Source organism: Myodes glareolus, chromosome 7, assembly GCF_982192425.1.
Source record: "Myodes glareolus chromosome 7, mMyoGla1.1, whole genome shotgun sequence".
In the NCBI taxonomy this organism is placed as follows: domain Eukaryota; kingdom Metazoa; phylum Chordata; class Mammalia; order Rodentia; family Cricetidae; genus Myodes; species Myodes glareolus.
In genome coordinates this window covers 103,852,761-103,869,375 of record NC_142032.1, presented here as the reverse complement: position 1 = coordinate 103,869,375, position 16,615 = coordinate 103,852,761, and the positions used below count along the sequence as shown (strand labels likewise).

Genomic DNA, 16,615 nt, shown 5'->3' with positions numbered 1-16,615 from the left:
CCAGGGGGCAAGGGAGCAGCACGGACAGCACGGTCTGTCACCTCGGCTGGTCGGGGACAGTGATTGCGAGTTCTATCATTCCTTGCATGGTACACCTTAAAAGCCAACTCTAAGACTTCTGCCTGCAGGGTCAAGGGACCTTTCTCCAAATGTCTAAGTTTAGCCCTAATGTCAGATTAAAACAATGAGTCATGAATCTGCCTCCCATGGTTTCTGGATCTAAGTTAGTATACTGTAACAGTGCTTTTGTGAGGCTCAAAAAAATGTGGAAGGATTTTCCTTTGTATTTACTGGCTTGAGGGCAGCCTTATGGAGATCCGCCAGGAGATAAGTCAAAAACTAGTCCCTAGCTAAAATTCCCACCCAGAGTATCATAATCCCAGTGTGGCTCTTGCTCTGGGACCACCTCTGCTCCAGGAGGATGGGAGGCAAGAGTTTGGTGAATTTCATCTGCATATAGTCTGCATATAGTCTGGCCTGCTCCCAAACTTGCCTGCGCTCTTCAGGAAGTAGGTGATTAGATAAAATCATATAGATGTCATGAAAGGTGAGATTATAAGACTGGGTAAGATACTGGAATTGTTTTATGAAAGTGGTAGAATTAGATGTATAGGACCCCAGCATTTGTTCTATATGGGATAGTTCTGAGAGTGAAAAAGGAACACCTACCCTAATCAATCCATCTACACTGGCCACGTCTCGCAACAGGAGAACTGTAGCAAGCTTGGCTTGGTTAGGGTTAGGTTCCATAGCAGCACCTGAGCATATGAGAGGAGGGGTAAAGGTAGGTGTCAGAGCAGGGCGGCTGTTGCCACCAGGCAACCGAGAGAAAGAATGATTCTGTGGGGCTGCTGGAGCAGGTAGTGGGAGGGAGAGCTGAAGTGCAAGTGGAGGGAGGTAGTAAGGCAGTGGGAGGTAAAGGAGCAGAAGGAGGAATGGCAGGGGCTGAAGGGACAGGAGTAGAAACTAGGCAGAAGGGGGTAGCTTCCTGCTGAGGTTGAAAAGGCGGGGGTTCATTAGCTAGGTCCAGGGTGAAAGTGGAGGGTTCTTCCGGTACAGATGGCACAGCCAGGAACATGTGAGCAGGCGAACAACTTGCAAGGACATAGGGCTTAGGCTTAGAGCCTAAATAGTAAAAGTCTTGGATGTAGGGAAACTCCTTCCATTTGCCTGTGCGCTGACAATAGTTAGAAAACTCCCATAAAATATTGGAATCAAAGGTACCATTGGGTGGCCACTTTAGATTGCCATCTAAGTTGTAACGAGGCCATTTTTTGAACAAAGGTGGACAAGTGTGGGGATCTGGAGGTAGGGCATTAAGGTCTGGGGTTTGAGGGCCTCTAAAAGGCATCCCAAGGGGAGGTTGGATTGATGGGTTTGGATGGCTTGCTTCCCATTGTTGAAACTGTGAAAACCTGAGAAACAGCGACACCACAAGGCCCACGGTAAGACGTCTCTTGACTGTGGGTGGGGTATGAATCAGTGCAACCTTTGCAAGATCAGTGGGACGGCGTCCCCCAGGCCACCAGTGAGAAGGTAAGGCCTGACTGGATCCAGTCAGTGACTCAGAACCCAGAGACGCTGGAGGCCACTCCTTTTTATGGCAAGGAAAAAAAAGAAAAAAAAAAGAAATAGAAAAAAAAGAGAAAGAAGAATCTGAGGGACCCTGGGCCCCCAGTCGAATGAACTGAACAGAGTGTGTAGTAGCATGGGAGAACTGACCCCAGGTCAGTTCAATCACAATTTCAACTAAGGGAAGCAATCTACAGATGAATGTCAGCAAAGGCCACAACCTTAGCCTTGAAGACCACGGTTGGGCCCCATTTCTAGGAACACCAAAGGGTTGCCGGAGCTCAACGCTCAATTCCTCAGGTTTGGAGAAATAGTTAAGCTCACCAGAATGGGGAAACTCATCAATTGAAGCTGGCGTTGTTCGGAGAAGTCGCACTCAGGCATATGGAACATGTGGTTGTCGTGGAGAAGAATTTCCCGGTTCCAGATCACGACCACAGGAGAGGGGCTCTGACGGGGGAGCCTCTCGAGTCTCAGTACCAGTGAAATTACCTGGCGCGAGTGAGAAGGATGTTATTCTTTTGCTCTGGTCCCTTTAAGGGCAAGCCACGCCCACTCCCAGCCACTTTTGACCTCTTGGTCGCCATCTTAACTCTTTCTCTTCTATCTCCATCTCTTGGCGTGTGCACACATGTTTTTCCTCTCTCTGTTCTCTTTTCTATTTCTGCCTTTCTTCCTCTCCTTCTTCTTTAAATAATAAATATTTACCCTTACGTTTATTTACTATGTCCTGTGAGCCTTTTATATGCCGCACCCGCCCACCTGACTCTCTGGGCCACATGGCGGGACCAGCCTGCCACCCTGGGGACCTTGCAGGGACCCACAGCCGTCCTTGTCGGACTAGGGCTGCTCTGCGTGCCTGTCGGGGAACATGCCAACATTAAACAACAACATTGGTGCCGCGGACTCGAGAGATTCACCCGCCCAGGGCCGGAGTCCTGGCTTTGAGTATCGTCCAGGACTCTGAACTCCAATTTCCGGGATTGAATCAGGACCGAGGACTTTCTCAACACTGACCCACGTGTTCCACCTGCCTGTCCATGACTCCTACAAACAACATGGGCTTCTAATCATGAGTTTCCCCACTCTAGCCAGCTTAACTGAGTCTTTTAACCCGGGATTGATCAGTTTTCCCGCTGTTTTTAGACTGGGGGGGGACTTCTCCGCCCCTTCGCTGGCGTTCATTATGGCTTGCATTCTCTGTTAAGCCCGTGCCTGGGACAGCTTGGCTAATGGCCAGCTCCCAACATTCCCGCACCCGGGGGCCCGGGCCCCCAGTTCTCTTTCTCTTTATTTCATTCTTTTCTTCCTTCTTATCTTTCTCACGGACGGATTGGCTGATACGATTCGGCCTATAGCACCCCGCACGTGGATTGGGGATGCCCACCCACATGTCCTGGGTGTTCGATCCATCTGCATCTCACCTAAACAGGGAGCCATTCCTGCTGTAGGCTCAAGATGCCACGGTTTTTGCGGGTTTTTTCACAGTCTTGATCTGAGAAAGCAAGTCGTTCCAGCCTAAAATATACCTTACTTAAAATCCACCACACTTATCCGTCTTTAAATTGTCTGTTTGCGCAGTTTTTCACAATTCAAGACTGGACAGTTTTTTCGGTTCCAGCCTTTTGCCCCCCTCTGCGGCTTATGGTTCGGCATGGCGGCTCAGCAACAGGGCAGATCACGCCTTTAGGTCACTCTTCATTAAGCTTAAAATTCTTACAGCTCAAAAATTGTAACTTTTCCCCCACAACACGTGGCCGCTGCCATGTTCATTGGGGTCAGGTGACTTTATCGCTAGATTCACTGAGAGTCAGGTCACGTGACCAAGCTCTCCCACTCTTATGAATGTCCTGCCTTTCCTCTCTCCCCCTTCCTCGGTGTTCACTGAAGTCCTTTCGTTAACTCTGATTACAGGTGTTTTGCATAGTGACATTCCTTTGATAGGGCCCATCAAAAGCATGCAGGTTGCCTAATTCCTGTTCATTCTTTCTATGTATAATAATTATTCATTACATCTCATTTCAGACTACAAAATCATAAGTCTCATATTTTAAACTGATATGTACTTTTACCTCTCTTATATTTAATATTAAGAACATGCCAACATTAAACAACAACAAAGGAAACACAAACAAACCTGCTTAGGAGTTTATTAGAGGTGGTGTGTACAGGTCTGGGGATCGGTGTGGAGAGAGAGAGGGAAATGGCACGGCCAGCTTTTAAAAACTGCCTAGCATATGCGCACAGCGGGTTGGCGTGACTACATTATATACTGATGATGCAGATGGGCGACTCACACATGTGTGCAAAGGTTTTAACTGAGTCATACGTGGATGTAACCATGCATGTGCGTACATGGGTCACGTGGGGCCCTTTATGCCCTTGGGCCCATCTGCACATGCCTGCTTTTAGAACCCAGAAGTGAAGCCTTATCTGTGGCTGAATACTTACATGGGCTATGTGAGACTGTGGAGTATGAGGAGAAAGCCTAAAGAGGAGGAATTTGAGGAAAGAAATTGAGAGTTTTTCACTCACTTTAATTTTTTAAAATAAACTATAATTGTGATGGTTAATCTTGCCAATTTGAGGGGATTTAGAATGACTATGGAAAACAAATCTCTAGGCCTGTCTGGGGATTATCTTGCGTAGGTTAATTGAAGTAGGAACACTGACCCTAAATGTGGGTGGTACCATGGAATAAAGAGGAGACGGTGCTTCCTGAGTACAAGCATCTCCCTCTCATATGACCTGTTTCTGCTGCCAATCTGCATACACTGACAACATGACAGCTCCAAGGAAGGTTTCATTGTCAATATGAGGGAGGGTACAGTCAGAGGCACCTGGAAGAATCCAGAGCAGAGAGACAAAGTAATGGGCTGAACATGACCAGAATGAACTTGGCCATGAGAGGAGGCAGAGATGAGGAGAGGAAGAGATGGGGAGTCAAGAGAGCATGTAACTAACCAAAATAGCAGGGTCATAAGGAAATGAGAAGCTGGTGGGAGGGAAGCCCAAGGATAAAGGGTAGGGTGAGAATTGTCAGGGTGCCAGCATAAACTCTGTAACAAGTTCTTTTGAAACTTGTTGGCAAGCATGGAGGCCGGAATGTGTTTTAGTAAGCTAATAGGCACCACAGATAGTCATCTGAATGGAGTTCATTTAGACCTGACACTTATCTTTCCTGAGATGAAACTAGGTCAAACCCTTCCATCCATGCTGTGGTGGTGTACAGAGGCTGGTGGATCTATGTGAATTCGAGGTCAGCATGGTCTACAGAGTGAGTTCCAGGAGAGCCAAGGCTACACAGAGAAATCCTAACATAAAAAATAAAAATAAAAAGCAAATCCAGAAACAAACAAAACAAAAATCCCTTCCTTCCTTCCTTCCTTCCTTCCTTCCTTCCTTCCTTCCTTCCTTCCTTCCTTCCTTCCTTATATTACTATTGACAGGTATTTTGTCTCAGCAACAAGGGAAGTAACTAATACTGTAGAAAACCACCATTTTTAAGTACTGGATCTACTGAGTTTACGGAAAGACGTGCAGTCTTAAAGTACCATTCAGGAAACGGGGAGCCAAGGAAAGTTTCTAAGCGGGAAAGAGAGGTCGTTGTATTTGGAGATAGTTTTTTTGTTTGTTTTGTTTTGTTTTGTTTTGTTTTGTTGGCAAATAGCCTTTCAGCTTTTAAAAAAATGGTGTGTACTCCCTTAAACAATTCAGGCAATATAAAATAAGAGTAACTTGAAACCTAACAAACCTTTTTCAATGATAACCTCTGATATCCTTTTGGAGAATCTCTTTTCTGAAACCGTTATGCTTTTAAATCCTCAAACTTCAAATAAATCGAACCTGTCTAATTATGCTGTTTTTGTAACCAATTTGCCCTTCTGAGAGCAAATTGTGAAGAGCCTTCAATGTCTAAAAATATTTATCAGATTTTAAACGGCTGCTTAGCACTGCTAAGCACCATTTATTGAATCAGCCCATACTGATGGATACCTACATCTTTCTCACCTCCTATTCAACAACCTTCTCCATAAACCTTGGTCATTTTTTTCTAAAATTTTCGATCATTTTTGCAAATTAAATACCTATAAGTAATGTAAATGTAAACAAATGTCCTTTTCACATGCCAATTTAAGTTGCAGAATTGTTCTCTAATTTGCAGGGAAGCCAGTGAGGCGGCTGCTGCGTTAGTTCTGGAGAGACAGTGACAACGGGGATGGCGAGGAGAGTACAGAATTACAGATGATGTAGGCCATCTAGGCCCAAGCTAGTAAAAGTCCTTCCCCCTTTCCTCTCTTTCACTTTTTCTTAACATGGAGGAAGGACTGAGAACTACATGTCCCAGCATTTCGCAAGGACTACACTCCTGGGAACTGTAGTACCGGGTCTGAGAGGGGTTCGGAAGGAGAGGAGGGCAGCTGTGTGAGGCATGCTGGGAGGTGTAGTCCCTCTGGCGGAAGCGAGTGCTTGTGTAGGTTGGAGACATAGAGACTTTTGCTTCATGGCGATGAGGCTGAAGAAATATCCGACTTCCCTCCCAAGCGTTCTTTGAGTTTACAAAAGTCTCCCGTAGACGGCCGGCTTCATTCCATTGTCTGTGACCCAAGAGGGTGCGGCCCCAGGACCGGCGCGCGGTTGGAAGATGCAGGCCGCGCAGGGCCGCGGCAGAGCATGCCGGTAGTTGTAGTCCCTGAGCTCTGAGGCTGTGGGACGTGTCGGGATGGCGTGCGGGCTCCTCCTCCCCCGCCCTTCTCAGCGGTCCCCCGCCCCCTCCCTCAGCCTCCTCCTCTCTTGACTGCAGTTGAGAGTCCCCTTCCCCCACCGTCGGGTTTCTCCGCGGCTACTGCGGCGGATTCAGAGCCGAGTAGCTGAGGAGAAGGAGGAGGAGGCTCCCGTCCCTGCGCGCCATCCACCACCCTACTGGACACGGACGAGGGAACGAGAGCGTCGCCGCTGTAGTCTCCGGAGAAGACAAGGGCACCGCCGCCTCAGCTGCCGCCACCGCCGCGGTTTTCTCTTATAGCAGCTCGCCGGTGAGGAGACCCCCGGACCCCTGGCCCGCTCCTGTGGAGCTTGGGCTGGTGGCGCCGCCGAGAATGAGCGTGGGGGCCGTGGGGCTCCCACGCCGGCCTTGGGGGGAGGGGAGTGAAGTGGCGATGGAACGGCTGGCTGGTGGGGGAGACTTGTCCGAGCGCGGGCTGGGGGTTGGGTGAGGGTGGGACACCAGCAGGTCAAGGGAGGGTAGCGGGGGAGGGGGGCGACTTTACGTGGAGAAGGGAGTACCAGACCTGGGACGGGAGCATGGTGTGTGTGTGTGGGGGGGGGGGGTATCGAGGTGGAATTTGGGATTGTCTTTGGGGCGAGGTGGAAGGTGAGACGGGGGGGGGGGGATGTCTTTTAATGGGGGAGGGGACTGAATGAAGGTGATGATTTGGGGTTGGCCTGAAGCAGTTGACAGCTTGGGGTCAGAGCTGGGGTGGGGGCTAAGGAGATCTTTTCAATGCGGAGTGGGATATAAATGTTGGCTAGGACTCCGCGGAGTGCTAATTTTGGAAGGTGGGATTTGGGGCTGATGGAGACGGTAGGAGCTGGGGATGAGGGGTTTGCCATGGGTTGAGACTTAAGCTTGAAGTGGACTTCTGGGGATGGTAGAATTTGTGGATACTTAAGGAAATAGCTTGAGTTTGGAGAGAACAGAAGTGGTAGAATTTGTTTGGGGTTTTCTGGGGGTCGGCTGCTGGAGGTTGGAATATGGGCTGGGAGGGGCGAGACTTCCAGCTACAGGAGATGGGTGGTAAACTGACAGGAGGGAGTAAATTGTATGTTCGGCCCCAAACAGGAAGGCAGGGATTGAAACTGGGGATGAGGGCACAGTGAAAAAGGATTTAGGGTGAGTTTAGAGGCACTGGAGGAAGCAAGGTGGCTCCCCTGGGCATGAGTTGGAGGCAGAGGGTACGTAAGACTACTTACTCAGCTGGACTCACTGGAAGAATACTGGCAGAGGGTGAGCAAGCTTAGGGGATGGTGTCTTAAAGAGAATGTCTCTGCCAGTTTTGCAGGAAATGTCTGATGAGCTGGTTACCTGTGGTGTGGTGGCAGAGGGTGAATTTAAGACGTGGGAGAGCCAGTGTTTTGGGAACCATTGGGACAAAGAGGATGCAGAGGGCCAGTGAGCAGTGCTGGGAAGGAGTGGACTGGCTTATGTAGGAAAGGATGTCCTCTGAGACACACTAGAGGTTTAGGGGCTATAACACTTAACATGTTAAAGAACATGGTTGCTTTCGTGAGAGACAATAATAATAAGGTCATTAGAAGGTCTTCCAAAACAGACAGAGAAGGTACATTAAACAGTCTCCTGGGGGAATCTTATGCTGTCAGTTTGACCTTTTTGTTTGGTCTATGTTGGTATTGTCTGGAAATAACAGCCCAAGGGTAAAGTTTTGAGAGAACCTTCATTTAAGGTAGAATTAATGGAGGGGGGTTGTCCTGCCATTCCTATGTCACAAAGAGAAACTTGGGGGTTGGGGGAACCTCCTTTCAAAGTAAAGGTGGGAGAAAGTGAAATTGTCTCTGCCCTCTCCTTTTCCCTCCTCCCCCAGTATACTGAAAACTAGTTTTGGAATTTGTCATTTAAATGGACTTTGATGAACTTGAGGTTGTTAAGGGTGCATTCTTGCTTGAGAACTGATTAATGATATTGAAAGATAGGAAAACTGAATTTATTTTCTAGGCAGACAAGGTGCATGTATGTAGAAAGAAGTTAGCAAGCTCCTCTTCCCCCAATAAAATTGATTGCTTGAAGACTCCATTTACTGGTGTCCTTGTTTGCAAGGCAATTAGGCCCATCTTTGTATTGCAGACTAATAATCCTGAGATGAGTCTTGGCATTACCACTTTATGTAAACACAGAGAAGACAGGAAATAGGGAAATGTAATAAATACTCATTTGGTACTGATGGAGTTGTTCATTTGATTCTCTTTTGACATTACTTGATAAGATTTAAAATAATTGGATTGTTTCTGTAGATTGGATTTTCTTCTAAAGGAATTCAACTAATCAGAATTCTGCCAGGTGTGGATAAATGAAGTATGCAGCCATATTTTATTTTTAAGGGGATGATGTTGATGTAGGCATGTTGCAGTAACTACAAAAACAATAACTCCATCTATTTAATCAGAAATTCGATTTAAAGCTTGAGATAAGTTTATTCTTGCGGTAGAATGCTGATGATAGAAGGTAGAGGAGTATAAAGAGAGGGGACATCTTTAGGGAAACAACTTTCTGGATTTATTTTACATTAACTATGATATATTGAAGTGAATATATTTTTCCTATAGTCATGGTTACCTGTGCAGTAGTGAAGCAGACAACGGGGAAAAGCAGAGAACAGGTGGAGGGATTGGGAATTCTCAAAAGAGAATCAAATCTAGGGAAAATGAAGAGCCCCTGAATTTAGGAATCAAGGGTTTTGACTTCAAACCCCAGTTTTGATTTCAGTATTTGAAAGGGGACTGATTTCAGTAAAGTCATACTTATATGACTTTTTATACTTATATAAAAAAGTATATGTACTTTTTATACTTAGTGGTAATTATTGCATAACACTGTGAATACATTGAAAATCTTGTGTTTAACTGTGGTAAAATGACAAAATAAAACATTCATAGTTCACATTCAAAGGAGACAAACGAGTTCATGTCTTAAATACCTTGTGTATATATAAAATGTATGTCCACTATTTATTTAATGCCTGCTCAGTGCGAGGGGAGACGGAGATGAGCCAAGAGCAGTTGTCAGGGAGCTTTCAGTGTCATGGGAAGGACAGACTGTTTTCAGTTCAGAAGGGAGGCAAAATGAATGTGGTAGTTTATGTGTGGATTTTGAAGCTCACTGCTACTAGATGTGACCTTGGGCACAACGAGATTATCTGTAAAGTGAGGAAATAAAATTAGCTTCATTAAGTTTGTTTTGTGGGTTAAATAGAATAAGTTAAGAAAGTATTTAACACAATGTGTTATGTAGTACATGTTTAAACAATATTAGTTTTCATTATCTTGGAGAGATGGGCAGAAGCTAGAACGGTGAATGGTTCACCTGCCACTGACTTACTTCTTAGTATTATGACATTCTTTTGTTTATAAAGAAGTTATTATTAGTTATAAATAAGTTATATTACTTTGAAATCATAATTCATCTACAGTTTGTACGTTTATAGTTTAGTTACTTTAAGCAGTTCATAAAATATCAAAAAAAGCGGTTAGCTTCATAATCTAGCAAATAGCAGCTATGCTGTTAAAAGTAATAAAATGATTTGTTTAAGGGCAATAAGTGACAGAGTATGAGTTATTTTCTAGAATTCTGATTCTCCAACCTGGCCATATCTTTTTAAATTATGAAATGGCTCATATGTAATACGTAAAGGTGTATTTAACACAAATCCACAATTTAGAATATTAAGTTGAGCCGGGCATGGTGGCACACACCTTTAATCCCAGCACTTAGAAGGCAGAGGCAGGCAGATCTCAGTGAGTTCGAGGCCAGCCTGGTCTACAAAGAGAGTTCCAGGATAATCAAGACTGTTACACAGAGAAACCCTGTCATGAAAAACCAAATGAAAGGAAAAAGAAATAAAGAAAGAAAGAAAGAAAAGGAAATAAAAGAAAAAAAAGAAAAGAAAAGGACTACGGGATTTCTTCCTAGTTTATTTTTGGGACCCAATGCCACATTAAGTGTTATTGATAGCTAAAAATGAAAGAATTAAGGATTTTTTGAAGTGGGAGATATATATTGTTTGTTTGCCATTATTCAGACATATATAGCTACTTCTCTTTGTTTTTTGTAATAATTACAGAAAGTAATAGAGTGAGGACTATTTGTACACATTGAAGAGGGTATTAATACTCATTGTTGGGTTGATACATGAATTAAATAAGAACAAAGTATATAGACATATAGTTTCCATTTAATATAGTAGCTATTATTGTTACTGATATTTTTTTAAGATTTATTCATTTATAATGTACACAGTATTCTGTCTGCATGTACACTTGCAGGCCAGAAGGGGGCACCAGATTTCATTACGAATGGTTATGAGCCACCATGTGGTTGCTGGAAATTAAACTCAGGACCTTTGGAAGAACAAGTCAAGTGTTCTTAACTGCTGAGCCATCTCTCCAGCCTGTTACTGATGTTTTTATTTTACTTTTGAATTGTTTCTCGAGACTGCCCTTTTGTTACTTAGTATTTTCTATCTCTTAACTGTTGAGATTGTATACACGTCCATATCCAGCTCAAAAACTTAATTTTTTGTTGTTGTTGTTATTGTTGCTGAACCCAGGGTGTCTCATATATGCAGGGCAAGCACTCTGATGAGCTTTATATCCAGACCAAACTTTTACTGTTGATCTTTTTTTAATTTTAAAAACTTATTTAATAGTTATGTATGCAGAGTTCTTCCTGCATGTATCCCTTCAGGCCAGAAGAGGTAACCAGATCTTATTATAGATGGTTGTGAGCCCCATGTGGTTGCTGGGAACTCAGTACCTCTGGAAGAGTAGGCAGTACTCTTAACCTCTGAGCAATCTCTCTAGCCCTACTGTTGATCTTTTTAAAAATTTTGTCTTATTATGCTGAGCAGTGGTGGTGCATGCCTTTAATCCCAGCACTTGGGAGACAGAGACAGATGGATCTCTGTGAGTTTGAGGCCATCTTGGTCTATAGAACAAACTCCAGAGAAACCCTGTCTTGAACCCCTGCTCCTTCCCCCGAAAAATTATTGTTTGATCTTCTAGGTTTTCTGTTTAGCAGGGGGACCATCATCATCATCATCATCGTTATTTGGTTTCTCTGTATAACAGCTTATGACATTTCTCCTTTTGCTCATCATTTTGAATTAAATGATAGTCCTTAGGAAATCTTTGAGAATAGTTAAGGTTGTTATAACAACAAAGTGCTGTACTTTGTACCCAGAGAACATCTAGTGCATGTCCTGACTTTAGGAAATTTAATTATTTTTTTTGTTTTGTTTTGCTTTTTGAGACAGGGTTTCTTTGTAGCTTTGGAGCCTGTCCTGGAACCTGCTCTGTAGACCAGGCTGGCCTCAAACTCAGAGGTCCACCTGCCTCTGCCTCCCAAAGTGCTGGGATTAAAGATGTGCACTACCATCACTCGGCTATTTCTCAGAATTCTTGAGGGTAGGAAGTCTAAGATCATGTTGCCAGCAGATTTGGCATCTGGAAAGGACTCTTTTCTTTGTTTTTAAGATGATTCTTTGTTATTGTGTCCTCTGGAAGGGACCAAAGCTGTGTCTTCCTTGGGTTGAAGAGCCAAAAGAATTAGGTGAAGGAGGCTCCTTTTATACTGCTAGAAGCCCATTCACAAGAGTGGAGCCTCATGACTTCATCACTCTCCCATAATCCCTGCCTCTTAATATATATAAAAAAGGGGTTAAGTCTCATCAGGAATTTTGAAGGACACAAATACTTAAACTGTAGCAGTGAGTGCATATTTATGTAAAAAACATAAATTGAAAAGAGGTTGTGCTTGGTATCAGGCACACATCTGTAATTCCAGGATTTGGGAAGTAGAGGCCGAAAGATAAGTTCAAGTTTGTCTTTGGTTTCATAGCAAGTTGGAGCCTGTTTAAAAAGTACATTTTTTTCTAATCTTTTAAATATTTGCCTGGATTCTTGTGTGCTTCTGAATTCAATCAATTGCCATGGCTTACTTTTTGTGGAGTATATAAAGAAAATTCAGCCCCCCATAGGTCTGTGGATTAGGAAAGGAGGGAGTGCTGTAACCCCAGTACTTGAAAGGTTTAGTTTGAACTACACAGAAGACCCTGTATCGAAAACAGGCAAGCAAGTGAGCAAACAGCCCCAGAGATACTTTTTAATCTATTTATTAGATAGTTGTAAATATTTTGATACTATACAGAAACTGTAAAAGAAACAACTGTAGTTTCTCTCTCTCTTTTTCTTTCTTTCCTTTTCTTCCTTCCTTTTTTAATTTTTTATGTTTTGGTGTTTCAAGACAGGGTTTCTTTGTGTAGTAACACTCTGACCGTTCTGGAACTAGCTCTGTAGACCAGTCTGGCCTCGAACTACAGAGATCCACTTGTCTCTGCCTCCTGAGTACTGGGACTAAAGGTGTGTGCTTACGTTAGTATTTGATGAGGGTTTTCTTAGCTAATAGATGACTAATTCTGGCTGTGTGATCACATATGAGGTGATAATGGTAGTATGATTGCTTTCATGAGAACATAGTAAAGTTTTCTTGTGTGTTTCTTCTTCTTCTTCTTTTTTTTTTTTTTCTTTTAGACATTACTTGATTTTGTTCCAGCTTGCCTGGCTTAGAACTCACAGAGATCCATCTGCCTCTGTTTCTTGATTGCTAGGATTAAGGCATGAACCTTCATTATCTATTTAGTCTGTCCTTTTTTTTTAAATGTGTGTGTGTGTGTGTGTGTGTGTGTGTGTGTGTGTGTGTGTGTGTTCTGAACTCATTGTGAAGGTCAGAGAATAATTTTGGCGAGGTGTTTTTCTCCTAACATGTATATTCCCAGAGTCAAACTCAGGTTGTCAGGCTTGACAGCAAGCACCTTTACCTGCTGATCCATCTTGTATGTCTCTTTTTTGTTTCCTCATTTATTTATTTTTTATTGATTGATTGATTGAGGCAGGGATTCATGCGATCTAGTTTGTCTCCAAACTTGCTGATCCTCCTGCCTCTGCCTCTCAGGTGCTGGGATTATAGGCATGACCTTTTCTCTGGTGTCTCTTTTTAACAAGAGTGCTAATTTCATCATTAGTGTAAACTAAATGTCATCTAAATCTCATTATAAATAATCTAAACTGGGGGCTGGAGAAATGGCTCAGTGGTTAAGAGCACCTTCCAGAGGACCCGGGTTCAATTCCCAGCACCCACATTTCCAGCTCACAACTGTCTGAAAAATCCAATTCCAGGGGATCTGACACCTTCACACCAATGCACATAAAAAATACACATTAAATAAATTAAAAAAAAATCTAAACCTAATGGCCCCAAAGGCTTCAATTTCCAATCTAACTGCCATCTTATTGGACTTCGGCATCTATTAAAGAGGGAGTTACACAACTCAGTCTGTGGCACATTATTATTACTGATTCCCTCAGACAAATCTTTTTTTCCTTTCTTGCTTTCTTTTCTTTTCTTTTTTTCTTTTTTCTTTTTGTTTGTTTGTTTGGTTTTGGTTTTGCGAGACAGGATTTCTCCGTAGTCCTGAAGACCAGGCTGGCCTCAAATTCACAGAGACCTGCCTGCCTCTATTTCCCCAAGTCCTAGGAGTAAAAGCGTGTGCTGCCATCACCAGCAACACGTCTTATTTTCTTTTGAAAGTTACAAATTTATTATGGACAACAAATACTTACTGCTGTTTTCTTGAGTAACAGTCTTACATTGTTCATTTTTGAAAAAGTATCTGCCAAACATCTAAGTCTGAATGAGTATGGTTTGCCTGCTGTGATATTATTTTGTTTTTGTTCTAACAAATAAAGCTTGCCTGAAGATCAGAGGGCGGAGCTAGCCACTAGTTAACCATAGGGGTCTTGAGGTCTGTACAGACAGACAGGAAATAATATGGCTGGGCAGAATATAAGGTGGGAGGAGATAGGAGCTCAGCCCTTTTTTGGCCGAGGAGTTAGCAAGGTAAGAGTTAGCTGTCGCTTGCGCCTTTGTTTCTCTGATATTTCAGCATTTACACTGATACCTGGCTCTGTGTTTTTATTATTAAGACCAATTAGAATTTGTGCTACATCTTGCCAGTTGTTTGTTCAATTGAAAATGGAGTTTTACGGAAAAAAAAACTAGTTCAACTTTCAACCTCATTGCAAGGATGTTTTAGAGCTTTTGAATCAGTTCTTGTACTTTGTTACATAGCAAAAAACCGAATGAAAAAAGATTTGTAGTTAAGGATTGACATTTGAGATTTAGCAAATTAATAATCTTTGTGGCTTCATCAGTAACAAAATAGTTGAAACAAAATAGTTCTGTTGTTTATGTTTTATTTGTGTGTGTTTTTATAGTTGGTTTCATTTCCTCAATTTAATCTAAACTGACTTGCTTTCATTTAGTGTATTTCCAGGCTTATTTCTTTCTTCCTTTTTTAGGGGGGAGATGGGTTTCAAGACAGGGTTTCTCTATGTAACAGTCTTAGCTGTCCTAGAACTCTCTTTGTAGACCAGGCTGGCCTCAAACTCACTGAAATCTACCTGCCTCTGCCCCTCAAGTGCTAGGATTAAAGGTGTGCGCCACCACTGCCCCGCCCAGGCTTGTTTCTTATGGAGTATATTAAGATTCTTGAGAGTAGCAGTTCTTTACCTCTGGGTCGCGACCCCTTTGGGGGTTGTGTATTAGATTTTCTATATTTCAGAATGATTCATAATAGTAGCAAAATTACAGTTATTCAGTAACAGCACAAATAATTTTATGGTTAGGGGTCACCACAACATGAGAAACTGTATTAAAGGGTTGCAGCATTAGGAAGGTTGAGGAACAGAACCAGTTAAATATATATTAAAAGATTGGATTGCACGATACGCTCTGGGCAGTCCAACAGTCCAACAGTATTCACACTGAAGAGGCAGAGGACCAGTAGCTTCTCAATCAATAAAGATGCCATCTAGAGAAGGCCTGTAGAATTCCTGTCCAGCTATTAGTCTTCAGTTCATTAGACGTCAGAAGAAGTGGAGTTCTGAGTTCTACCTGCATACAAGTTGATACAGCTTTTGTTCCTACCACCACTGAACATTTTACATCCCTGAATTTTATAATAGTTATAGGAACTAGGGGTGAATAAGGTAAAGTACATAGTATTAATCTTAACTAATTAAAAATTTAATTTATTGAGGGCTGGAGAGATGGCTCAACAGTTAAGAGCACTGAGTGCTCTTCCAGAGGACCCGGGTTCAATTCCTAGCACCCACATGGCAGCTCACAACTGTCTGTAACTAAATAAAATTTTAAAAAGTTAATTTATTGAATAGCAACTTTTTCTTTTGTTACAATAGATTTCTTTAGAGAAACTTGGTTTAAATAATTGAGGTTACGAGGAGTGGTGCTTCAGGTCTATAATCCCAGCACTTGGAAAGCTGAGGCAAGAAGATTGACAATGAGTTTGAGCTAGTCAGGGCTGCAGAGTGATACCCTATTGCATGTGGATTGTAGTATCTCAGGGATAGAACACTAGGACCTATGTTTGATTCTCAGCGTGGGGTGGGAGGGTCACGGGAATAAAAATGATCATTTATTTGATACTGACACTAATAGTATTTTTATGTCATTTAAGTTTATTCATCAGAATAATTTTGTAAATGAGTTTAAATTCCTTTTGTTGGATTTACTTGATGTGTGATATTCAAAATGAGTTTATCTTTTTATAACTTTTTCTGTTTATTAGATGAGGATATAGTGATATGTAACTATTGTGAAGATTAAATGAAATAAAGTAGTGCTTGGCACAGGACATGATTTTCTGTAAATCATAATTCCATTAACTGTTAGTGTTTCCTTCAAACTCACATGCCGAAGCTCTAATCCCCAATGTGATGGTATTTGGTGCATGATTAGATCTTGGTTGTAGAATGCTCATGATGGGGTTAGTGTCTTATAAGATGACATACTAGGAGCATGTCACTCTCTCTGTTCTCTACTGTGTGAGGGTGCAATGAGATGAGTGCCGTCTGGAAGACAGGAAGCAAGTCCTCACCAGACATTGCATCTCCTGGCACCTTGTGTTTGGACTTTCCAGCTTCCAAACTTGTAAGAAATAAATGTTAATAGTACCAGTTACATGCGCAGCCAGAACTAAAACTGGTGGTAGCCTGTTTATTATCACTCTCACTTTGGTTTTTTTTTTTTTAAAGGTTGACGCTTTATAGACTAAGCTGGCCTCAAACCCACAGAGATCTGCTGTTCCTGTCTTTTGAGAGCTATAATTATAGACATTAATTTTGCTCACTTTGACTTTGAGGAACTGGACACATTTAGAAACTGTACTAACCC

At 42.6% G+C, this 16,615-nt stretch overlaps 1 protein-coding gene across 8 annotated transcripts in view; it reads left to right on the top strand.

Annotated features, from left to right (window-relative positions):
• The first annotated feature begins 6,334 nt into the window (after nt 1-6,334).
• Nucleotides 6,335-16,615, top strand: part of Fam168a (family with sequence similarity 168 member A) — a 108,531-nt gene continuing 98,250 nt past the window's right edge. For 3 of the 8 annotated variants that reach the window (XM_048429594.3, XM_085692793.2, XM_048429592.3), the window contains exon 1: nt 6,336-6,608. The gene's annotated coding sequence lies outside the window, so the exon portion shown is untranslated. Of the gene's footprint in view, nt 6,609-16,615 lie in introns of all 8 variants that reach the window. The other 5 variants (XM_048429600.3, XM_048429593.3, XM_048429606.3 and 2 more) reach the window with 4 other exon arrangements.